Source organism: Canis lupus, chromosome 25 (assembly GCF_011100685.1).
Source record: "Canis lupus familiaris isolate Mischka breed German Shepherd chromosome 25, alternate assembly UU_Cfam_GSD_1.0, whole genome shotgun sequence".
In the NCBI taxonomy this organism is placed as follows: Eukaryota; Metazoa; Chordata; class Mammalia; order Carnivora; family Canidae; genus Canis; species Canis lupus.
Window position 1 is genome coordinate 42,902,683 of NC_049246.1, and position 25,574 is coordinate 42,928,256.

Here is a 25,574-nt window from a genome sequence, read left to right on the forward strand (position 1 = left end):
TCTTTTGTGATCCTCCTTTCGGGGCGGGGGCGGGGGCGGGGGCGCCTCCCTGACTTCTGGCTGGGAGTCGTGCGGCCGGAGCCTTCCCGGCTTCAGTTGAGCCAAAAGCCGAGCGCGGCGGGCGGGCGGGCGGGCGGGCGCCGCAGCAGGTCCGCGCCGGAGGGATTCAAAGGTAACCCCCCCCCCGCCCCCGCCCCGAGCAGCTTAGCCTCTGCCGTGGGGGAGATAAGCCCAGCACACAAATAACCTCGGTACCAGCGACGAGGCGATAAGTCCTGTGAAAGAGCTACAAAGTGCTAGAAAGGCACCCAGGGAATGACCGGACCGGACCCGATCGATCGATCACTTCCTTCCGCCTGGCAGAAATCTGGAAGGCTTCCTGGGCGAGGCGGTGCCAAGCCGGGCGTGGAAGGCCCCATGGGGTTTGGAAGAGGACGGGTGGGGACCCGGCGGTATGTGGAGGGGCAGCAAACCCAAAGATCACAAAAAAAAAAAAAAAAAAAAGGCATGGTCTAGAAATAGTGGGTAATTAGTTCAGTTGCCTGTGGCCAGTCGGGGAGCGAAGGGGTCGGGCTCCCGAGGTGCTGAGGGGCCAGACGCTCGGCTCCTGTGTAGGGGCTGTTGGAGCGGCTTTCTAAGGTGGACTGAGCGCTCATCGCCCAGTGACTCATGAGCCCCGGAAATGTAAGCTGGGAGATCTTAAAGGCGCTCTTGGGAAAGGGAGAGGAGGAGGGAGGCCCAGTAGAGAGTCGTCGTTCTGTGCCTTGAACATAATGCAGCTCGAGATCGATTTTGACAGCTACAGATAAATTCACGTCCAGGCCAAGCGAAGAACCTTTTGCAAAAAAGCTTCATTAGATACCGGGCTCTTAAGAGGTAAGGGAAAGATGCGCACGAAATAAGCTCCTCTGCACGGAAGGCGTTTCTGTTGGTGCGGTTCACTAAAAAAAAAAAAAAAAAAAAAAAAACGCATCAAAACTTCTTCCACTGTGTGTTAGGTGGCTACGCTTTGGAATTACTGAGCTAAGCGTGACTTCTTTGAAAGGGCATTTTGTAAGGGCAATCTAAATTGATGACTTTAAAAAAAAAAAAAATCAGGTTGTTATTAATATTCCGGGGCGGCAAGTTGGGACATAGAACCGTTTTTATGGAAAGGTAAACATTTCTTCATTAGTTTTTAGTTATGAAAGTGTAGGAGAGTGAGAAATGAAAATCTAGCTTGATTTTTGTACATTCCACCCCCCCCCCCCAAAAAAAAGATTACTAGCAGATAATTAGCTGTATTTAAAGTCTAGAATAGATGATTTGTGGAAGCAGCTTAGAACTCATGTTCGTTTCTTAAAACACTTGTTTGTTGTTTGTTTCTATGATCCGTGAATGTCAACTTTTTTCAGTCAAGAAAACCTTGTAAAATGCAAGAGGTCCTGGAAAACATTTTTTAAATGATCTTCTATAATCTTACCGCTTAGATTTGGTTGCTTTTAACATTTTTGCATACTTCCTTTTCAGTCTTTTTATGCTTATTTTTTTCTTGCATGATGAAATAAAAACTGCATGTATGTATAAATATTAACATTTTTGTTCATTGAATATCTTTATATAAAAACATTTTTACCCGAGTAAGGAAAGTCTTAAGCGTATTCTTTTTTTTTTTTTTTTTTTGGACAGGGTTGCATTTATTTATCTCAGATAAAATGCAGTAGTCACGCTTAATAACTGCAATGGTGGGCAGAACTTCTAAAGGTGTCTTGTTTGAAGTATATTTATTAACCTCTTTGTAGGATTTAGGTCTTATTACTTATTGAAGAAAGGTTTTATTTGGGGGGGGTGTCAGCATCAGATATGGAAGAGATTACACATTTCTGCTTATATGAGTGGATATACTTTTTAAAAAAAACATGTACTTTCTAAAAAGATTTTCTTAGCTGGTATAATATCTCCCATACAGAGTGATTTATCTCCCCATCTCCCCTAACCCTCCTCTTCTAAAAAATAGTCTTTATACTGAGGCTATCCGTATAGATTAACTACTTTTTGATCATGACGTTACAAAGATTCAATATGTAGTTTTTCTGTTGGCGTTTCTTTAGTAAAATATAAAATTTGGTGAAATAATTGCTGCTATAACAAAAGGAATTTTGTTTTGTTTCTCATTTCAAGACAGTTCACTTTAGTTCATTAGCATTTCAGACTACAGGTTCTTGTTTAAACCAGTTTTTTTTCCCTTTGCTTTACATTCTAAAATCTATTAGTGGGATCTCGGTTTCTGTTTCTAATCGCATATAAAGAGATGTTGAGTTAGATTGTATAAACTTTCATAAAGCTAATATAAAAGAATAGTTGGGATGCCTGTGTGGCTCAGCGGTTGAGCGCCTGCCTTTGGCCCAGGGCATGATCCTGGAGTCCTAGGATCAAGTCCCACATCCGGCTCCCTGCATGGAGCCTGCTTCTCCCTCTATGTCTCTGCTTCTCTCTCTGTGCGTCTCTCATGAATAAATAAATGAAATAAGTACATGAAATCTTTAAAAAAAAAAAAAAAGAATAGTTAAGAAAGTTTAATAGGTATGCAGTTTGCTTTTATAATTTGGTTTTATTTGAATCTTTATTTTTACATTGCAAATGTATATACCACAAAGCATGATTTATTTCTTTTGAATATTTACTAAATATTTTTTCTTTGATCAACTTTCATAGTTTATGGATTTCTGTAATTACTGCCATGCATTCCCTAGAGTTTTTTCCAGGAGGGATTGATTATTGATCATTCGTAGTTTTGCCATATACCATAGAAATACAGACATAAACCCACATCCACCTTCAGCACGCAAAATATTAAATCCAGTATATGGTAGACTTTCACTTCAGGTAGTGTCTTCTGGTTACCTTTTTGATGGTGTTTCTGTTTTACAAATCTACTTTCTCCTTTTCCATGGCTCCTTTTAATTAGGAATTTGATTTTATGGTTGTTGTCTGGTAGTGATGATAGGCGGATTAGCATGGATAACAGCAAAATGTTGGTAAAACTTTGTTGTGTTATAAAATTGTAGGAAAGAAGATCAAGTCTCTGAACCTGTAGGTTAGATTGGGACTTTTGCTTTATTATTACTAAGGTTAAGGATCTTGTATTCGTGTGAATGCAGATCAAGCCAAGTAGCCTAAGACTTGTGTAACAAGTTAGTCATCAGCCTGTAGTTTGGTTTTTACTGGAAAGAAGACTGCTGTTGGGGCTACCCAAGGGCCACCCTTAATTGAAGAAGGAACTGAGCTGAATGAGAGTTCTTCCTTTGTGTGTCTCATCATTCTAATGCTCTCCTACTGGACCCCATCAGTGCCTTTATCAGTCCAGAGTATTGGTGGCAGAGCAGAGTGAGGCAAACATTTACTACCAGCAGTTGAGGCAGTAAACGTTAAATATTCTGCTTCTGCTTCTCAGGCCTTTCCAGAATCATGAGAAGAGTTATTACAGGACCAGTGACAAGACACTAGACTGATCGTAAAGTTAGTACTTTACTACTAAGGTGCTCATACCGAATGCTGATGATAAGTTCTCTGATGATGGTGACGCCAGACTGACTGGTTCAAGGGGAAGAAATGTGAGAATTTTAGAAATGAAGGTTAACAGATTGTTGCCATTAGCATTTTGTTTTGGGATTTGTGTGTGTACTTGTGCGTGCATGTGTGTAGGTATCATTCTCTACCTTCCTGAGCTTCCTGGCTCCACTGTGCTTTTAGGAGTGAGGGGATGGTGGAATTGTGATTTATTAGCAACTGTGATGTTAAGCTGGCAGAGGAAGGAAGAATGGCATGCAGAGAATTGCAAGAGGTTGGTCAGGTGTGAAGTGGCCCCAAAAGAGGGAGGTAAAGACTGCCCTAGCTATTTATGTAGGCATGTACCATAATACAATGTGTCTAACTTGAGATTTTGATACTCAAAGTACAGTGGTGTTGGTTTGAGTTTGCTTATTTTTATGTATATACGTATTTTCACATAGTTAAAGAGACTAAGAACATCTCGCTAATCAATATTTAGTAGCAATGTGGTTTTATATGATAATTATTCCTTGGGAACATTATCCAGAGGATCACTTGTTGATGACGAAGTATGATAAAGTTGAAACATCACAAGACTTTATTTTGATAAAATACTCAAGAAACAAAATATACCTTTTGTAGCTTGATTTGAATTAAGTTGCTACTTTATAACATTGTTTAATGAACTATAACTTGGTCTCCTACAGGGTAGTGTTCACATGTTACTCATGGTTCTCTAGCTCCACAGTGGATTCTGTATCCACTGTATTTGGGCTCCAAGAAGAAATAGCATGAACACATTTCTTTTTACATGTCTCCAGTTAAGACCCACTCTAGGACTTACTTCTGAGAGGCAGTATTACAGTGCTTACAAGCAGTAACAGACTCCCTGTAACCAGATTACCTGGATTGTTGAATCCTCACCTGCCCTGTGGGCTCTATAACATTAGGCAAGTTCCTCCACTTCTCTGCAGTCTAGATTTCTTGAACAGGTGTGATATAGACCACATCTGAGAAAACTGTAGGGAGATTAAATAAGTTAGTACTTTACTACTAAGGTGCTCATACCGAATGCTGATGATAAGTTCTCTGATAATGGTGATGCCAGACTGACTGGTTCAAGGGGAAGAAACGTGAGAATTTTAGAAATGCTCTAGTCAGATGGTTCTTTCTGCAGATGGGGACACAGGCCCTCCCGAACTAGAGCAGTGAGTGGCTAACTTTGAGCTATAACTGGTGGGGCTTTCTACAAAGTGGAGTCGCCTGCTCAGAGTTGTGTGACTTATTAGCCACAGGACTGAGTCTAGAGCCTGCCTCTCTTCATTCTTTATCTAGCTTGCTTGAAAGAAATTGTTTTGTACTTTATGCAGTAATGTTTTCTTTGAACCTTTTCGCTAACATTTACGAAGATTGTATTCACATATTAAATGCTCTTGGCGCATAATCCTTTTTTAAAGTTGTTTATTCATGTTTGTAATTGTGATGTAGCTGGCAAGTTTCTTAGGGGTGGTAGTTTAAAGTTAAAAGTTGAAATAGACAAAGAACCAAGGGAGGTAGACAAAAATAAGACAAATATATTCCTCTATAGGGTCTTGTTTTTTTTGCTGAGCGTTTTTGATTTAGTACTTCAGAATTAAGGTTTGTAAATAAAGCTTAATGTGAATTCTAATAGGTTTCCAGACTATAACCACGTGATAGTACAAAATGAAATAGTTTGTTCTACATGCTTTGGTTGTATAGTCATCATTTGATTGGTGGTTTCTAGTTTTAGTTAGGCCAGTGGGTAGTATTTACTTCTCATAGTAGTCCTATAGAGAAATGGGGGGCCTTTGTTACCGTGCGCAACACAGAAGCCTGGGAATTGGAAGGCCTGGGCTGGGTTCTGACTCAGTGACTGGGCAGGTCACTCCACCTCTTGGGGCTTCTTCAGTCATGCCATTATCATGCTAAGGGAACCAGGCTGAAAATCCCAGGTCTCTTGTTCTTCTTCTCAGTGATCCTGTTTATAGACGTTCTGATTTGCTGCCCCCCACCCTCCGCCCCCTTATACTAGGTACCTCTCCTTTTGCTTGTGGTCTTTAAGTTAGTTTCTTTATGAGGGCTCTAGATATGGCATGTGACCATGCTTTAACATCATTGTCTTCTGGTTGGTCAGGTACTTGGTCTTCCTATTTCACAGCAGCATGTTAGTTCTCTGCTTCTTGTAATGTAATATCACAATATGTATTTTCAGATTTTCTAATGTACTTAACGAAAAAATGGTTAAGAACTAAATGTCATCTGCTTGTAAAGTACAAGCTTAGTCAATGATTAACAAATCCTCAAGCTTTACATGAGTTTCATTGTCAACTTTTAAGTATGTTTGCTGTGAAGTTTATAAGCTCTTTGTTTTGGGAAGAGGAAAAAATATTAACCAAAGGCAAGGAGAGTAGAAAAGTGGAAAGGACCAAAATGTAGAATCAAATGTGAAGATGTGAGGAACATGCTTAAGATAGTATTCTTTGGCTGTAATTGATACTAATCCTCTAAGAAAGGTGGTGTGCTGGCTTAGATCATAGGATTATTTCCAGCCCAGCGTTCTGTCACTGATAAGAGGGCAGCTATGCGCCACCCCTGAGCGTTCATAACTCCTAAACATCTATTATGAATTAATTTGTTCCACAGGCAGTTTTTACAGCCCATTATGTTGAGTCCTGTTCCATATGCCAGTTGCAAAGAGTTCCTAGTCTAGGTAAACAACTCTGCCCCTCTCTGCTGGCATGTTATCAGCCAGTTAGTTCATTTACTTCTGAATTCTCCAGGCAAGGGACAGAAACTCAGGTCACCAGGATGACCTTTCCAGATCTTTTGGCTGTTTACAATATGTGTGAGTTTTAGGTTTTTCTTATATGTATGTTTTGTGCAATAAATTGTAATTTATTTGAATTGCAGATTTTTAAAATTTTTTTTTGTATCTCTGCTCTTCCCTCTTTCCCCACTTTGTGTTTTTATTTTTTTTTATTTTTATTTTTTAATTTTTTATTTATTTATGATAGTCACACAGAGAGAGAGGCGCAGAGACACAGGCAGAGGGAGAAGCAGGCTCCATGCACTGGGAGCCTGATGTGGGATTCGATCCCGGGTCTCCAGGATCGCACCCTGGGCCAAAGGCAGGCGCCAAACCGCTGCGCCACCCAGGGATCCCCCACTTTGTGTTTTTAGACTCTAATATCATTGTTCCTGTAAATGTTCATTAAATGACAGAGCTATGTAATATTCTGACAAAACTGCTCAGCAGAGATGAGATATTAACCAAGATATCTTTTTCTGTATATTTTATTTATCTCTGCTATATTTGTGCTTATTTGAAGGTTTACATACTATAGTAGCTGAAGTTTATTAGGATCTCCCTTTTCCGGATATTGTTTAAAACCGTGTTTTACAAATTCTGTTTTGTAGAATATTAGTCTTATGAGAGGTTAATTGTTAGAGAAGTTTCATGATAAAATTTAACTTTGGGAAAACACTGGGTTAAAAACAGTTAATCAGATTTTAACTTTTGGTAGTGATTGTATTACTGTTTTTCTGCAGAGTTTGTCAGTTTTTTTTTTTTTTTTTTTTTATTTTTTATTTTTTTTAGAGTTTGTCAGTTTTTAATAATGTACATTGTGGCTGTCCAGGAAGGAAATATAATGTGCAGCATTTCCCAATTTGCTAAGTTTATTTGGTCACAAGAACACCTCCTTCCCCAGGAAATAGTCCCCCCAAAGTCTTGAAGGAGGATTCTACTGGAATACAGTTTGAGAAACCTTATTTACATATGTTTTACATATCCATATGTAGTATGGAATTCAAAGCATTTGCTTGTTGATTGGGATGATTACTTATATCAGGTTTGGATCCAACTAAGGTTGGAATAATCTATTTTCGGTTTTGTTAAGTAAAAGAATGAGCACTTTAGCTAAGTGGCTATTCAAGCCTTTTTTTTTTTTTTTCAACTTCAACCCACAGTGAGAAATTACATTTTTGATCAGTGACCCAACACCGTACATAAACACACTGTCAAAACTGAGAAAGAACTTTCACGAAACAATACTTAGTTAGGCCTTCCTGTGTACGATGCGTTCAAATACTTTTCATCCTGCTATATTTTTTAACATGTTATGAGCAACTAAACCAATGCATCATGTAATTTGAGAAACACACAGATTACATGAGTTTATAAATGTCTAAAGTGATGTTGAGAAAAGGCCCTGGAGAGACTGTTAGAAAACTAAAGCTCAGCATAGAGATAAGAAGAGAGGCTCTAGCCTTGGAATTCCTGTATTTAGATTCTGGTGGTATTTTGTTGGGCGAATGTTTAATGCCTCTTCTGCCTCAGCTTTCTCATCTGTAAAATAACAAAAGTAGAACCTGCGCAGAGTAGTTGTGAGACTTCAGTGAGAAATGCTTTACATAACATGCCTGATATGCTCTAAGTGCCCAGTCCATTTTAGCTTTTGTGATAACTGAAGTTCTAAGACTCTCTACTGCACCATACTCATATTCAAAAAGTATTTTAAGCCTTTGAAAGTGTTAAAGCAGCCTTTAGTGAACCTGGACTCTTGATCTGTAGCTAGATGTATCATTTTTTCTGATACCAGCTTTCTGGGATAGTTTTATAGTCAAAAGGACCCACTTAAAGTTGTTTTGCCTCATATTTGCAAGTGGACTCACATTTGCTGAGCTTTATGCTATGTTATTGTATATTTTTTAAACCTTTTTTTAACAATATCTTAAATTTAGAATAATCTTGCATTATAACATGTCATCAAATGTAAATATGCACATACCTATATCAGTGATTAACTTAGCATTTTATAGTTTAATTCACTAAAAGAAGGCGGCAAAATAAAAGTTGCTATTTTCTTGTTTTATGCTCATTTCTGCAGTTTTTAAAATTCCCCCATCCTCAATATTGCAATTGGGAGTTTAATTTTGTGTCCTGACCTGAGAAAAGGACATTTAGAGGGGATGAACAATGGTGGGGGCCAGATCTAGTTTTTGTTACTATTGCTCTGAACATAGCTGGCCACCTCCTACATTTATGTCACCTCCTGAGGCATTGATGTTGTCTGTCCCTGATTAAATGTTTCTGTTGGTCTCTTTTATTGCCCAAGTGTCCCTCACTAGGGCCTGGAGTTGCTGAAATGAGAGGTTTTGATGGCATCATTGAGGTATGTAAACCAGTTCAGTGTTAAGGTAGCAGAGATTTTCTACTTGTGTAAGCAAAAAAACTGAAGTAAAAAGAATAATTGCTAACATAGCACCTATATGTTACCTGCTGGTATAAATTTGAAGACCTCTCTAGCTTAACCTCATTTAATCCTATAGTAACCCTTTTTTCATCTCCATATTTCTAGGTGAGTAAATGGAGAAGAAAGAAGCCAGGTAATTAGTCTGAAGTCATATAGCTAGATTGGAAACCCTGGTCCCAGAGTGTACACTTGAAACCCACTAAACTCTGTTGCCTCCACCACAAAGTACTGGGATGTAGAATCATCCTGGAACATAGGGAATTTCTGTTACAGAAACACGACGGCAAGTTTTCTGGTCAAGATGTGTGAGATCCTAGGACACTGAGAGAATGTTCATATTACTGATTTGCTGTCAGTGACCTTTGAGGAGCTGTGAAGAGAGGGAGCTGTGCAGGAAGATAAGAGATGCTAATGTACTGTTTTTCCAAAAAAAAGGGAACGGTGTAATCCACAAATCATAGAGACTGAAATTGATGTTGATTGCTGGACATATTCCAGAAGGGAGTGAGTTCTTAGCAAAGTGTTGATTTCTAGAAGCTACCAAATACAGTTTATTAACTATTTCCTTTTGTAATAGAATTCTAAGTGTCTTAGATAAGGATGTAGGCAGGATACAGATATCTGTAAGGATTCATAATTTCATTCATATTTGAGATTACCTGAAAAATGTTAAAGTGTATGTCAGAATATATTTTCTAGGACTTGAAGTCATTTTGATGTTTTTACAAGATTATTTTACTTATTTTCATTGCATTAGAATATAAGCTGTATAATGTTTTTCCTAAGTGCTATATAGCACATTAGTCACAGATTCAGTGGCCCACATCCCCGTGCCTTGCCTTCTCAAGTAGGCAGGAAGGAACTAGAACTGGTAACATCTTCCTGGTATGTACACACAGCACAATAAATACTTTCCAGCTTTATATTGTTAAAATTATTCATCCTTATTCTTTACAATTGGTCATAACCCATTTGTTTACTCAAGAGCTAGTCTTGCTCTTATTCCCGAACACTACGTAGTGTGTGATTGGAAGGTGCGTTGATGGGAAGAGGGCTGGACAATAGACTGCATTCCTTCTTCACACAAGGTAAAACCTCAGGGGGATGGTGGTGAGGGTGAGGCATATTCGTTTTTTCTTGTTTATCTTATAAAAGCTGCCCCACTTTTAAATATAGTGAAAGGTGGGACTCCTGGGTGACTCACTGGTTGGGTGTCTGCCTCTGGCTCAGGGTGTGATCCTGGAGTGCTGGGATCGAGTCCCATTTCGAGCTTCCTGCATGGAGCCTGCTTCTCTCTCTGCCTCTCTCTCTCTCTCTCTCTCTCTCTCTCTCTGTCTCTCATGAATAAATAAAATCTTTTAAATTAATAAATAAATAAATATAGTGAAAAGACAGAGAGATGAGTCTGCTTAGCTTAGGCTGTTGTATATAAACACCCCATAGGTGTGTGTGGAAAGGGCAAAACTGTCTTTGACAGAGGCTTTTGTTGTTGAAAGGAGGAAGGAATAAGACATAGAAGGAGCAAGACAGAAAAGAACATCCAGAAGGAATTGACCAGAGAAACATTGGGTCTGAGTGTGTCATGTACAACTTTGAAAGATCTAATGATGAAAGTGGAACTCGTTGCTTTTCAGAACTGTCTTAAGAAATGGAGCACTTGAGGGGCACCTGGGTGGCTCAGTTGAATAAGCGTCTGACTCTTGGCTTCAGCTCAGGTCATGATCTCAGGGTCATGAGATCAAGACCTTTGTGGGGCTCCAAGCTCAATTGACAGTCTGCTTCTCTTTCTCTCCTTTCCTCTCCCCTGCCTCTCTCCCCTATACTCACTCTTCCCCCCCCAAATAAATTTTTTTTAAGATTTTATTTATTTATTCATTAGAGACACAGAGAGAGAGGCAGAGACACAGGCAGGGGGCAGAGGGAGAAGCAAGCTCCATGCAGAGAGCCTGACTCCAGGATCACACCCTGAGCCAAAGGCAGACTCCACCACTGAGCCACCCGGGAATCCCCCAAATAACTAAGTTTTTTTTTTTTTTTTTTTTTAATAATAACTAAGTTTTTTAAAGAAGTGGAGCACTTGAATAGATTACTAATCATGGAATGTATTAGATACAGATTAAATGCCATGGCCTCCCAACCAAAAAAGTGAGTGGAGCTCTGAACCTGGATGATACAGAAAGTCTAAGTTCTCTTTAAAAATTTAAAAAGACTTTTCAGTACACGACCTCATTTATTCTAGATCCTAGAAGAATAGAAAAAGATAACAAAATCATATTTATTTCAAAACTAGCAAAAACTCTTAAAAACCTGATAGAATATAAGATTGGCAACCTGATATAAGACATTACAAAGGAAAAATACGATGTCTCAGTTTAATTTATGGAAGTAGTCATGAAAATCCTAAGCAAAACATCAGCAAATGATTGAATAGGAAATTCTCTTAATTCAAGAGGGCAAATAACATGTAACACTTGGTATTTACTGTGTGCCAGGCATTCTAATTATCTCAATTAATCCTCCCAACAACCCAACAAAGAGGTTGTTATTAGTATTATTATTACCCTCATTTTACAGTTGAAGGAATTTAGATCAAGAGGTAAAATAATCTGCCCCAGGATAAATTGGTAGTAAGTCACAGAGCCTGGGGTTTCGAACCCCTGGGGTCTGGCACCAGGGTATATTGCCCCTTTGTGCTGTATCATCTCAGAATTTGCCAAGATAACAATGCTAATATACCAGTTCTTGATTATGAGGTCTTTAAAAGCTGGTAGGAGATAAAAGAATATCTGTCTTAAACCAACATCAAACAGCCTACCAATGGAAAAACTGGTAGAATAGAAAGTGAAATAAGCATGCCAGTAACATGTCTGATGTTTGATACCATCCTGGCCAATGCAAGAAAACCTCAAATAAAATGTAAAACTGGTAGGAAGAAATGGCGGAAAATAGCAGTATGTGCAGATGTTACAATCGTAAACCTAGGAAAACCAACGGAATGAACTGAAAAACTGAAAATAAGAGTTCAGTAAGATAGCCATATGCTACATATTTAAAAATTGGTAGCAGTTTTCTTTCTAGCAATATCCAGTAATAAAAATGAAAGATCTTACTATACAAAAAATGAAACACCTAAGGTAAGGGAGATCTATATAAAATAGTTTGGGATCTCTATAAAGAAAACTATAAACTTAATTGGAATAAAGATCTGAGTAATAATGGAGAGATACCATGTTCTTGAATGTTAAGACTGAATGAATGGTAGGAAGCAAGAAAATTTCCAAAATTAGCATATTGTTAGCCAGAAAGTAAAGTCAGATTTCTTAAAAGTTAACTTAAGAAGCTCAGTAAAAAGTATGTATGTGACTACTACACGATCTTACACTGAGGAAAGAAGAGGGGTTATTTGGCATAAGATTTTTAGATAATTGGTTATCTGTTCTTTGGGAAAATCAATTTTGATAAGCAAGCTGCACTTTATGAAAATTAATTTGATGGAAGAATGAGTTTAAAAACATAGATTAGAAGAACATTTATATGAATATTTGTCAGACCTTTGGATGAGGAAATATGCTTATTTTCATTGCTATCAAGTGATTAAAAGGGAAAAAAAAAACCTGAGATAAAGATATGAAAAAAATTTTGCATGATGATAGACCAAGGGTTAATATTTAGTTCAGTACAGCAAAAGCTCATACAAACTGGCAACTGCTGTTTATTAGTAAATGCTACCCTGGATGTTTTAGTTTGTTAAAATTTTAAGTCCTGCTGTCATTTTATATATAAAGTGTTTTGCTCAAAGGTTTTAGTATATATCTCTTCCAATGGCAAAACTGGGGTTCACACTTGGGTGTGCTGAGAGCTTATCCTCTTAGCCCTTGAAACATGCTGTTTTTCAAACATGTCAGATGCTAAAACTGGGTAAATGAACAGTGAGCTCAGGTAGTGGCTAAATAAAAACAAGTAACAAGGGGGATGTTAAAGTGTTTTTTTAGGTGGTAATGCTTGTGTTAGTAGAGGTGCAGTGGAAGGAAGATAAGGCAATTTCATATACTGCCCATTTGGCCTTTCTGGGAAATATTTTGGTCCAATATATGTCCAGATTCTTAAGATGTTTCTTTCATGTAAGCCAGGAGAAAATAAAATAACAAGTATTTATGTTTTATCCTTACTATAGGGAATTTCCAGTGTCTTTTTTTTTTTAAGATTTTATTTATTTATTCTAGACACAGAGAGGCAGAGTTATAGACAGAGGGAGAAGCGGGCTCCTCATAGGGAACCTGATGCAGGACTTGATACCAGGACCCGGGATCATGCCCTGAGCCAAAGGCAGACACTCAACCACTGAGCTTACCCAGGCGTCCCTTCAATGTCTTAAAAAAAAAAAAAAAATCCAGTTATTTTATTGATTATGGCGATGGCTGCACAATTCTGTAAACTGTTGAAACTATTGAATTATATACTTTAAGTGAATGGCATGTAAATTATATGTCAGTAAAGCTGTGATTTTAAATTAGCTATTTTAGCTATTACGTAGAAGAAGAAAATGGAGTTTGCTTCTCTGAATCACTGAATTGTGAAAGATGTTCAAACATATTAGATTCTTCCAATTGATGCTGCACTGATTTTATTGGAATGCCTTGTTTGATGCAACATGATAAACCTGAAGAAGGTGAAATTAGTGTTGAGGATACCCTAGTGGTCAAAGTAGAGAAAGCTGGTAGTCCAGTGAAGTCATCTTTTAGCAGGAAGCTCAGAACTTTTATGGTTTCAAGTTTCTCAAAGTCAGCCTTAAGATCACATGCTTGGATTTTAGGAAACACTTTATACCTCATTTTTATTTAAAAGTCATATGTGCACACAAACACACTATCTCACTGTCAGTTTTCCTGTAGTATCCTGCCTTGTGAAGATTATATGAAGATTGCCCTTGATCTCTAGGGACATACATGAAATGTGCTTTTTGTAATTTTCAAATGCAGGGTTACATAGGTCAGGGTAAAATAGCTCAGAGTTTGGGGCAGGGATACGGAGCAGGGAGTGTGTTGCGCTCCTGTTGAGGTGTACTGGGCTCTTGCAGAAGTTAGATCAGTTAAATCAGCCTGTTCCGATCCTTTCAGCAACAAGAGCATGGGGGGATGAGTCAAGATAGTATTTCACCTGTAGGGGAATTGGCAACTTGTTGACCACCTGGCCTGAAGCAAAGAGTATTTGGTGGGAAGTGAAGAGTTAAGGTTATTCTTGTGACATGGGCATATTCCTCTATAAACCCAGTGAATTGTAGATGTTAATTGAAATACCGAGTATTGCCAACACAGACTTATTTTCATCTCCACTAATAAATATTTGTGTGCAGATGACTCTGCTGTAAGTGGAGGGAGGGTGCTTTGCCCTTGATCAGGGGAAGTGAAATAGAAAAATTGGCTGGTCCTAGAGGAGGGAAGATAGCTACAGTTTAGTATAGGTGATCAAAAGCCCTGTTTGGCAGGGAAAGTCCAGGTTTATGCCTCTTGTCCCTACGTAATTATTCAGTGCATCCCCCTTCATTCCCCAAATTGTCCTGGTTAGAATTACGTCATCTAACATTTAACAGTTGCCAAACTAGCTGATTCTTGACACACACATCCCCCCCCCTCCTTTTTTTTTTTTGACGTTTTAGAGCACAAATCTGTCAGATCCTCAAGTAGCTTCATTTTGAGGCCCTAGTTCTGGAGCCCTGGCAGTTACCTGGTCCCTCTGGAACCAGGAGGATTTTTCATTAGATTGCCTTGACTTTTCTGTCTGAATGAGAGCTATGATGTTCTAACTCTAAAATGTTCTGCTTTGCCTCAAGTCAGACACTGAGACTGTCTGAATGTAAACACCTTGTTTTTTCACCCAGATGCCCTCTTCACTCTCCCTCCACTTCTCAGGAACTACTACAGAAGAGAAGTTACGGAGTTCTAGTTGTTAAATGGTGGTTCTTGGGTGCCATTTAACTGCTCAGGGAAGTGATACACCACTCTTCATACACTTACGTTTATGTAATTTTTCTAAGTCTTAGAGCAGCGATATCCAAAGGGAAAGATCAGGAGTTACACAGAATCATCCTGAGAGTTCAGTTTAGGATGGCTAGGGAAAAAAATGCATTTAATTTGTATTTCCTTGAATAACCTTGAACATTATTCTCAATTTGTGAGAATAAACAGATACACCTGTTTTCACGTTGTTATTTTTTTCCATATTTCTTCCTCTGTCATTTAATGACACATTTCAGATCTTCAACTCTGAATGCAGGTATGCAGACTACATGCAAGAATAAAAGACAGTGCCGGTCTCAGTGTTCACGAGTTGGGTGTTGGCCCTCTGAAAGGTTAAGAGAGAAATGTCTGAGTCCTGCCCTTGTTAGAGCTGCCTTTCTGGGGCATAGGACAGGAGCACTGATAGCTTACAGGTAGCCCCCGTGTTACTTGGAACTCCTGTTTGTTCCAACAAGGTAGGGATTTAGTGAAAGCTTATCTCAGGAGTCAAACACTGGAAGTGTGGGGAAAGGCAGCAATGCACCCAGGTCTTCACCAGCAGTCAGGACCAGGAACACAAACTCCATTATGACTATCCATTTGCTACTCCATTTCTCTGCTTACTCATCTTCTCTGTGCAGACCAGCCTTCTCCACCTGACAGAAAGCCTGGCCACCGACATTTTGTAAATGTTTTTCATGTAGCTTCAGCCCTGCCATAGAGACTTTAACTAAGGAGAAGTCTCTCTTCCCCTCTAGGTTCCTTTGTTTGGGCCCACAGGACTCTGGTTCTAACAGGGACTACTGCACCTCCCATGGTAGCCATGTTAGTGGTTGGTAAGGCCCGGCAGTTGCCAGAAGGAGATGGTGTTTTCCCAACTGTGAAGATTATTGGGGTTCTTATCCTCCTCTCTGGTTTGTTGAGTTCAGATGAACTTCTTGATTATTGTCTGCCCTCAGGCCACATATTCCTTCCTATTCTCATTTTGTCCTTTTATCTCATTTTGCCCTGAAAAGCATGCTCTTTTAGCTCTGCACATAGATATCCTCAAGGCCCAGAGGAGTCTCTAAAGGACTGGATCCCAGAATCCCAAAGGAATTCCATCCCTGCCTAAAAGCTATTGCACTGATAGTCCCTCAGCAATCCCAGAAATACACAAGAAGGGATTGGAATGTTTGCTACCCAAGGGTGGAATGTGCTCCCTTGTTAATCTGCTTTTAGTCTAAAGTACCAGGATTTGATTGGGTAGCATTTTGGTTTCTCATCATGTGCAGTTTGTTTACATTTACTTTGTGCCCTTTGCCTGTCACCCTTCCACCCACCCTCACCCCAACTCATATTCTTATTGTTTTCCTGATTTCGGAGAAAGATTAGGATAGAATATAGAAGTTTGAAAATACAGCTCAGCTCTTTTAACTTAGGAATGGTATGTTTAACACTAGTTGAATACACTTTATATAACTAGTTTAAAAATATTTTTCTCTAAAGGCAGCCATTTAGATCTTAATGTCCGCAAGGCCTCACACATAATAGAGGCTTGAAAAATATGTTGAATATACTTGGAAATACTTTTATTCATTATTACTTACTAAAAGGGCCAATGGCAGGGATTAAATAGGTCTTGTGCACTGGAGTAGGAGCTGCTCTTGAGCCAGAGTCGTGCTTGACACCCCTCACATTACAGGGGAGGCTGAGGCCGTTGTTACCACAGGTAGGAATTATTTGAAGAAAAATGGTAGAAGCCTTATTTTACTGTACTCCATACATGTTGATTGCCCTGGTACACTGTCCCTGTTTGACTTAATTTAGTAATCTCTCCCAGACAGGATGTCCCCTTTCAGGATCATGTATTTTCACCTGAACAGGAGAACTAACACACTAGGTCATACAGTATTTAACAATTTTATCATGGTGGTAAGTGTTAAAAGCCACACCTTCATGCCAGAAATAGTTGTTCTTTCATGTTCCTTGCTTTCCAGTTGAAGGAAATAAAACAAGTTAGGGGTATGTTTCCTTTCCTTTTCTTTGCTCTTATGTCCCTTCCCCTTCTACCTCCCCACCCCCAAAGAATTTCTTAAGGAGCAAAGGAAAAAATAATGAAAGGCAAATAGAATGATTCCTGGGGCAGGGTGAGTACACAAATCAGTGCATGTCTTTGACACTAGCTGGTTGGGGACCACACCTGTGGCTCAGAGTTTTAGTGGCCAGAACAAAGAAGAAAACAAGATTGGTTGCAAAACTGTTCATGAGATAAAAAACAAATCAGGGGGATCCCTGGGTGGCGCAGCGGTTTGGCGCCTGCCTTTGGCCCAGGGCGCGATCCTGGAGATCCGGGATCGAATCCCACGTCAGGTTCCTGGTGCATGGAGCCTGCTTCTCCCTCTGCTTGTGTCTCTGCCTCTCTCTCTCTCACTGTGTGCCTATCATGAATAAATAAAAATTAAAACAAAACAAAACAAAACAAATCAGGGCAGCCTGGGTGGCTCAGCGGTTTAGAGCGCTGCCTTCGGCCCAGGGCGTGATCCTGGAGACCTGGGATTGAGTCTCGCCGCATCGGGCTCCCTGCATGGAGCCTGCTTCTCCCTCTACTTGTGTCTCTGCCTCTCTCTCTGTGTGTCTCTCATGAATAAATAAACAAAATCTTAAAAAACAAAAACAAATCAGTCACTTAAGAGAAATAAAATCTTTCCAGAAACTGAGACCCTGTGGATCCATTAATACAGATCTTAGTACATTAGTACTAATGTACTTAGTACATTTCTCTCGGTTCTGTATGGTGCCTGTAAAAGTGAAGTACCTGAGTTCAAGTTTAAGCTATCTTAGTATAGAAACATAAGGAATAATATTAGGCCAGAGTACAGTTCAGTTAAATCATTACTTTCTGATGCTCTGGAGCTTTGGAAGTAGCCCTCTGTAATTGTTCATACCACTGAACTTTTTATTAAAATTGGATACCAGAGAAGTCCAAGGTTATAGTTTTCTAGTAACCACTCCGCTTTAACAGCTGGCTTAGCTGGCCAACAGCACCGATATTGGCCTTTGAAGATTTAAAGAGCTTGATTTCAAATCTGGTTTTATAAATTGACTTGGAGGCCAGGTCAGTGTTTTCCTTGGAAAATAGTTTCTGTATTTAACATGCAGATGTATTTAATGTCATAAAGTAGTAGTTTAAAATTTTTCATTAAATTTCTAACACTGAAGTGCAGTATAAAAAAACTAATAGGAATGAGATGTTTAGGCTCAAGAAGAGATGGACCCTCACTCACCTTCCTTGGACCTTAGAACAAGGTTTAAAGGCCACTGTCATTTGCATAGCTAATGTCCCTGTAGTCTGGAAAAATTTCAAAGCCTGCATCATCTGTCTACCACTGGAACGAGCTCACCCTGTGCATCCCCCTCCCCACAAGAACAGCTGTAGACAGCCTAGTTTTAATTAACATGAACTTCCTGTTTGAACCACCAAGATTTGACAGGTTGGCAATATAGTTAGCAAGAATCCAAGCATTTGGAAGATAAAGTTAAAAACTAAGAAGAAAGATTTTTGAGGCCTGCACAGAAATAATAATTTCTGCATGTTTGTTGGTTTTGTTTTGTTTTGTTTTGTTTTCAGATTTATAGAGCACTTTCACAAATAATATAGTTACCACATTCACTTGAGTTAGTAGATTATTCTGCCAAAATAGTAAAGGAAACGGAATCTCCTATTCAAAACTTTTGTAGAAGGAAATACATTTTAAGTGTTAAGTAATTGCTCCATCTGAGCTCTTCTTAAATTTTTGGGTCCTCTACCTAAACCTTAACTTTTTTGGACTCCCATGGATATAAGATGTTTTTTTTGTTGTGTATTTTAGATACAGCTTTCAGATTAAAAAGCAAGTTTTCCATTGTGACTGTATTGTGATGTCAACACTCACCTGGAAAGCACCACTCCATCAAGTGTGGAATGTTCTTTGGGCAATAAAAGAAGGCATGTGATTATTCTGTAAACAGCCCTTGAGTTTACAGTAAGTTTTTTTAAGTTCTGCCTTCCTTGTCACTTGATACTTTATTATACACCAGCCCTGGATAAAATTACTAAATAATTTTTTTCTTTTTTTTTAAATTTTTTTTATTTATTTATGATAGTCACACGGGGGGGGGGGGGGGGGCGCAGAGACACAGGCAGAGGGAGAAGCAGGCTCCATGCACCGGGAGCCCCATGTGGGATTCGATCCTGGGTCTCCAGGATCACGCCCTGGGCCAAAGGCAGGCGCCAAACCGCTGCGCCACCCAGGGATCCCTAATTTTTGTTTTCTTAATTCAGATTGTTGCATAAAGCTCTCCAGTCAATTGTAATACATTTTCTGACTCTTACTCAAATTTATCCTGTCTACAAAATGCAGCTCAAGAAGCATCTCCTCAGTTGAAGTCTGAGATCTTCAGCCCCCAGTACTGTGTCTGTCCTCTGAATTTGCTGCTCCTGTCACTTATTTGGGTGTTTTAAACGGGGTCTGGGGGCATGCAGTAGTCTTCCATAGGTTTCAGTCTTTCTCTGTGTGTGCCTTGACTCCTCAGTCCTTGAACAACTCCTAATGAATGGGTACCACAGGATGACAGGTGGAAAGGAGGTGCTGACTCGTTCACAGAAATCCTCTTTGAGTGAGATGTTCTACACAGTCCTCTAGGAAGCCCTAGAACTGTGTATTCTGTGACTCTAAATACTTCTGCTAGAAAAAGCCCATTTACATTAAATACCACTGTATGGTGGCCTTTGAGCAGTTTAAAAGGAAACAAACTTCAAATCTCCAACTATGGTGCTTCAGCTCAGGCTGGTTTTGTGGCATGTTTGTGCTTTCATGGGCATTTGGCCAGAACAGAAATAGCAATGCTGGACCTTGAAGGAAAGTGATTTTCCAGGTTTATTTTTTTTTTCCAGGTTTATATCTGATCCTTTAGATAGAAGTTTGAAGGTTATAAATTTTTTTTTCTTTATTTTAAGATTTTATTTGAGAGTGCACACACAGGCGCTTGTTGGGGGAGGGAGGGAGGCAAGGCAGAGGGAGAGAGGGAATCCCAAGCAGACTTCTTGCTGAGCGTGGATCCCATGACCCTGAGGTCATGACCTGAGCCAAAATTAAGAACAGGTCCCTCAACTGACTGAGTCACCAAGGTACCCTTGAAGGTTGTAAATTTTCAAAAGGAAATTGTTCTTTTAAAACACAGTTCTTCATTAGAATGACTAAAAAGAAAAAATAAAAATCATTTCATCACTCTTAGGTGTACCTTTTTTGAACTTTTTTGTTTCTTTTGCTTTTCCATCTATCTTAATCTTTGACACAAAAATAATTTTCTGAAAGACTTTTTTTTCATATTTGAACTTTGTTTCAAATTTTCTCAGTTGTTTACAGTTCAGTTTTGAATTACACATCCTTTTAAAGGAATTACCATCTTTTTTAAAAGAACAGAGTTAGCTGTTTGCTTTTCTTATTTACCAAAATGTGGGTGAAATCATGATGTTTGCCCATGATCATATGGACTATGTTTACACAACCCTGCAGCAAAGTGAGCAGTAAATTTAACTAGAAGAAAAATGAATTTATAAAGACTGATGGTTTCACATTTTAAAATGTGGACATTGGGATCCCTGGGTGGCGCAGCGGTTTGGCGCCTGCCTTTGGCCCAGGGCGCGATCCTGGAGACCCGGGATCGAATCCCACGTCGGGCTCCCGGTGCATGGAGCCTGCTTCTCCCTCTGCCTGTGTCTCTGCCTCTCTCTCTCTCTCTCTCTGTGACTATCATAAATAAATAAAATTAAAAAAAAAATTTTAAATGTGGACATTGATTAACCTTTTGTATTAAAGTACCTTACTAATTTGTAAGGAAATAGTTGTGAAGTTCACGTTTTCTGGAATTAATTCTAAAACTGTAACAGTGTCACTCTTAATTCCTGGGGATCATCTGTAAATTAATCAATGTAGGTAAAATTAAAGATGGCACATTATAATGATAAAAAGCCTTTAACATATTCATGAAATCAGTTAATTAGCATGTATTACAGGTGTTTCTAAGTAAGGCTTTGTAGTATGTAACTGTAATTTCAGACCTTAAACCAAGTTGTGAAATCGTTTTGCCTCATGATAATCGGAAAAGTTCAGCATTGTGAATAAGTTAGCTGTCATTAGTAAAAGAGCTACTCAGATTGATTCTACATCTGTTTTACAAACTGTAGGTTCCATCCTATTAGTTGTTTGTGAAATCAGCTTAGTGGATTCTGAGTAGCATTTTAAGAGGGAGGAAGGGAATGGGAATAGAATAGAGAATATCACTGTAATTTTAGTTGGTAAGGATAAGTACTGTTTGGTGGTACTGCATGTGTGTGATACTTATTTTTTATATATGAATATATGTATGTCATAAGGTCAGAGAAATCTAAGCCATCACTGCTAGTGGTAATGCAGTTAGGTGGCCTGGTGGCCTTGTGGTTGTTTAAATGGCTGTATACACAATACAGATGGATGGCATGCTTTAATTGGAAAGCTTCAGTAGTTTTTTTTTTTTTTTTAAAGATTTTATTTATTTATTTATTTATTTATGAGAGACATAGAGAAAGAGGCAGAGGGAGAAGTAGGTTCCCTATGGGGAGCCCGATATGGGACTCAATACCAGGATCTCAGGATCACAACCTGAGCTGAAGGCAGATGCTTAACCCCTGAGCCACGCAGGTGCTCCCGGTATTTGTACTTTTAACAGGGAGTAGAGGAAGACCTGTATGACTTGCTGATCAGATTAATAGTTGATAGGAATCTGGTAGGGAAAGCTAAGATAACAGACTCAAGATCCAAGAAAGAATTTGAATTGTTGGGATCCCTGGGTGGCGCAGCAGTTTGGCGCCTGCCTTTGGCCCAGGGCACGATCCTGGAGACCCGGGATCGAGTCCCATGTCGGGCTCCCAGTGCATGGAGCCTGCTTCTCCCTCTGCCTGTGTCCCTGCCTCTCTCTCTCTCTCTCTCTCTGTGACTATCATAAATAAGTAAAAATTAAAAAAAAAAAAAAAGAATTTGAATTGTCCAACTGTAGACTGATTCTAAAGTAGAAGCAATTTAATAGGAATACTTATTCAGTCCTACAGACATTTCCCAAAATGCAGATGTAAACAGTAGATGAAGATGTGGCTCCCTGTAGAACACGTGGAGAAGACTTAGGTCAATTAAACCGCTCAATAGAAAGCAGCCATGTATGTGACTATCAAAGCTCTGGATGGAGTCTATGACTACATTTAAGAAATATATGTGTAGGTAGTCTTGGCTGGTCAGGTCACATACAAGAATTAGGGTTCAGTTTGAAACGCTATACTCTTAAGAAGGAATGCCTGGAGAATAACAGGGATCCTCTAAGTTGGCTCTTCCATGGCTCATCTTTATCTGTAACAGAACCCAAACTGGATAAATTGTATAGGAATTTGGTTACCAACTGTGCTCGGTGTAGTGCACATTGAAGGTAGACCCATGGCTTTTGCACACGCAGCTCACAGGCTAGTGTGGTAATGGTAATTTACATAATAGCATGTCTAATAAGGCTGCTCATAAAGCTTTGAGTTTCTTCTTCACGAATCTCTCTTTCCTTTTACCCTTGTCCTAGATGTGTCAGTGCTTAGGGCATGAAGATACGTGTCTACTCTAAAATATTCCTACCTGATGCTCACTGAAATTGCTACTGAAGTCTGATGGCATATTATCAGTTTACTTCTAGTATTTACCTCTGGCTTGCTTAGATTGGGATAAAGTCTAGGAATGAGGAATTGGTCACATCATGTTGGAATCCATGTCTAAAAGGCATGTCTATAGAGTCATCTTAAAAATATTCTCAAGTCATACACCTGTAATTTTGGGAAATATCAAATTTAGTGTTTAATATTGTACTTATTTAACATGTATTTTTAGAATAGTTATAAATAAAGAATGTATTCTGTGCTGCCCCTCTCCCAGATAACTTAGTTGGTGGTTAACTGAAGAAAGGTCATGAATTTGTGTTACAGTGAATTTCTTGATTGACTTTCCCACAACTAAGCAGCGGTAATGTAAAAGTTGACTTACTTTGTCAAACTGGATAATATAGTGAGGTTTGTTAAATTAGATTCTCCTAGAACATTATTTCAGAAAAGGATATTCATTGCTTAATTGTAAATAATATCTGATACCTGTAAGTATGAAATCTTGCATTCATATTCAGCATGCAATTATAAGCCCAATAGAAAAATCTGGAACTCATAAAGAAAAAGGTTATAGATAAAGCTATAAAAAATGATTTTTGTACAGCAAGTTTAAGAAGTTGAAATGCAAATGGCAAAGTAGGACATTTGAAAAAAAAAAAGCCCAAACCAGCTAAAGAGATAATATTCATAATTATATAGTATCCTACAAGTCAATAAGAAGACATACTCTAAACCCAGTAAACTAATGGGCAGTAGAGATGTACAGTTTTACTAAGGAAATGCAGACGGACACTAGGCATGAAAATATGTTCGTTGTTATCAATGATCAAATATGAATTGTAAGGATGAGAGGGGTAGGGAGAGGAGGTCAAGAAAATAGCATTTTTAAATCTAACAGATTGGCAGAACTCAAAAAGGACTAATGGAGCCTCTTATTGGTTAGCTAGTGCACTGTTGATGGCAATGTAAATTGGCCTAAGCTTTTGGTACAAGTTAAGAATCTTCACATTTCAAGTCTCAGACTGCTGCCTTACCTGAGTCTCTCAGAATCTCCTTGGCTTCTTTTATTCTGGTACCTGGCATCCAGAACCACACAGAACATCATGTGGTCTTTTTGTGGCCAGAGCAGCCCATTATTTAGTCATTCTTTATGAGAAATTGCTCTCTAAGGTGGGCAGGTCAAGGATCATTTCTATGGTGTTTATAAAAAACCGATAGTTATCTTCAGTGATGATCCTGAATCAGATACATCCGGCTATTCAAGAGAAGACAAAGAGTTTCTTTACCTTCACTCATTTTATATAACTTCCAGGGACAACTGGCGTGGTACCTCTCAATACAAAATAAAACTGGGCAGATCCTGCACAGAAGGGAAGAGTCATCCATTAGAAATAAGACCCAAAGCCTGTGACCTGAGTATTTCTGCTGAAGACATTGCAAAACAGCACGTCCTTTGGAGAAATGCTACAGTGACCCCTTGCTGACTCAGAAAAGAGCTGTGTTGATCCAACAATTTCAGCTCTGAAGTGTGCATGGAATTATTGATATAAAATATTAAGTTTTGCCAAACTGTGTTCATGCAGAATGTTGAAACATAAAGACACAGACCTTGGTTTTCAAAACAACTTTACTTGTAATATTACTAAGCTGATTTAGAATTTAATATTCATTTAATCTCAACTAGAAGAAAAAACATTTTTAAGAGTACTCCCATTCAGGGCTTCTTGCTTTAGTCTCCAGCAAACTACTTTTCTTTTGAACAACAAAAGACATTTGAAAACTGCTTCTGGGCCCAACCCTCAAAAGAGGATTGTAAAGAGCAAATATGTATATAAAGAGCACACTTTTTTCTGCAGAAGTGAAATTAGTACGTGTGTGTGTGTGTGTGTATTGAAGTCATGGAGCTCTAATCCATGATATATTCTTAATTCCTAAGAGTAACTTAGCTGTGTGTTCAGTTAAAATACTTCCAACTGTGTCCTTAAAGTGAATTGTAGAACTATTTAAGTGGATGTTTAAATATGCCCTGCCTTGTTCCAGAAAGGATTTAAGGTAGCTGGAAATATTCCTTTGTACCTAATTATCTTAACTTCAATCTTGAAAGTCTGTAATGACTGCTTGGTACGCTGAAATTATCGCAGTAAAACTTGACACTAGTAGTAGATTCTCTCAATTAGTGTTTGAAGTTTAACATGAAGTTCCTGTTTGTGAAGCTAACACAGCCTTTTTTTTTTTACATGAACTGATGCTTTAAAACAACTTCTTGTAAAATTACTTTTATCTAAAAATCAGCTACTAAAGCAAAGCCCTCTCCTTTAAGTATGCATCTCTTGCTTTGTTGCTCATATATAGAATGAACTTTACCAATAGAGAATATTTCATAGGCATTCATAATTTGACATTCCCATGTTTAGTGTGAGTGAAAGAAACTCTCAAGGATTAACAGAAAGCCTGTTTTAGAAGAACACAACAGTGAAATTATTTCTAAACATCATTTTCACTAAACCCATTTCATTAAGTACTCATTCTGTAATTCACTTAAAAGGATGAATGGTTGGAGAAGTTGATGGTCACTCAGAACTCTGCATGTGTTTAGACTTAGTTGAAACTAGAAAGGAGTATACAGTTTTCATAGCCTAGTTCTCTATGCAGTGCATTTCTGATGTTTAATAGAAAAGGAACTTGGGTTGTCAGTAATGAGCAGTAAAAATCCTTTCCAAAGTGTGTGAAACAGAGGTATAGGCCAGTTTTTGTTTTGTGTGTTAGTGTGTTTTGTGTGTTAGTGTGTGTTTAGTGTGTTTGGTTTGTGTGGGATAGGGGACATTCAGGGCTATTCTTTTCATATTTATTTAACTCAGGAATCTTAGAAATTGGCTTTTGCCTATTTGCTCAGAATTTTAAAAACCAATATTTTTTAAAAAGTCACTTGGTAAACATTTATTCTGGATACTCTGATAATTTAATACTGTTGTACATTTTTGTAATACTTGATCTGTATGTAAGATGAAGGGACAGATAAATACAAAGAGAATTTGGAGTCAGTAGACTTGTCTTCAATCCTTATAACATCCACAATCATTA

At 38.6% G+C, this 25,574-nt stretch overlaps 1 protein-coding gene and 1 long non-coding RNA gene across 3 annotated transcripts in view; one reads left to right on the top strand and one right to left on the bottom strand.

Moving 5' to 3' along the window:
• CAB39 (calcium binding protein 39) overlaps window positions 1-25,574 on the top strand; it is an 83,296-nt gene that overhangs the window by 520 nt on the left and 57,202 nt on the right. Inside the window, exon 1 of one of the 2 annotated variants that reach the window (XM_038574146.1) lies at window positions 712-876. The exons of the other annotated variant lie outside the window; for it this stretch is intronic. The gene's annotated coding sequence lies outside the window, so the exon portion shown is untranslated. Of the gene's footprint in view, window positions 1-711; window positions 877-25,574 lie in introns of those variants that run through there. 2 annotated transcript variants of the gene reach the window in all.
• LOC119877543 lies at window positions 834-23,865 on the bottom strand. The gene is made up of 3 exons (XR_005378787.1): window positions 23,528-23,865; window positions 4,456-4,550; window positions 834-941 (listed from the first exon to the last, which is right to left on the bottom strand). It is a non-coding gene; the product is annotated as an uncharacterized LOC119877543 (long non-coding RNA).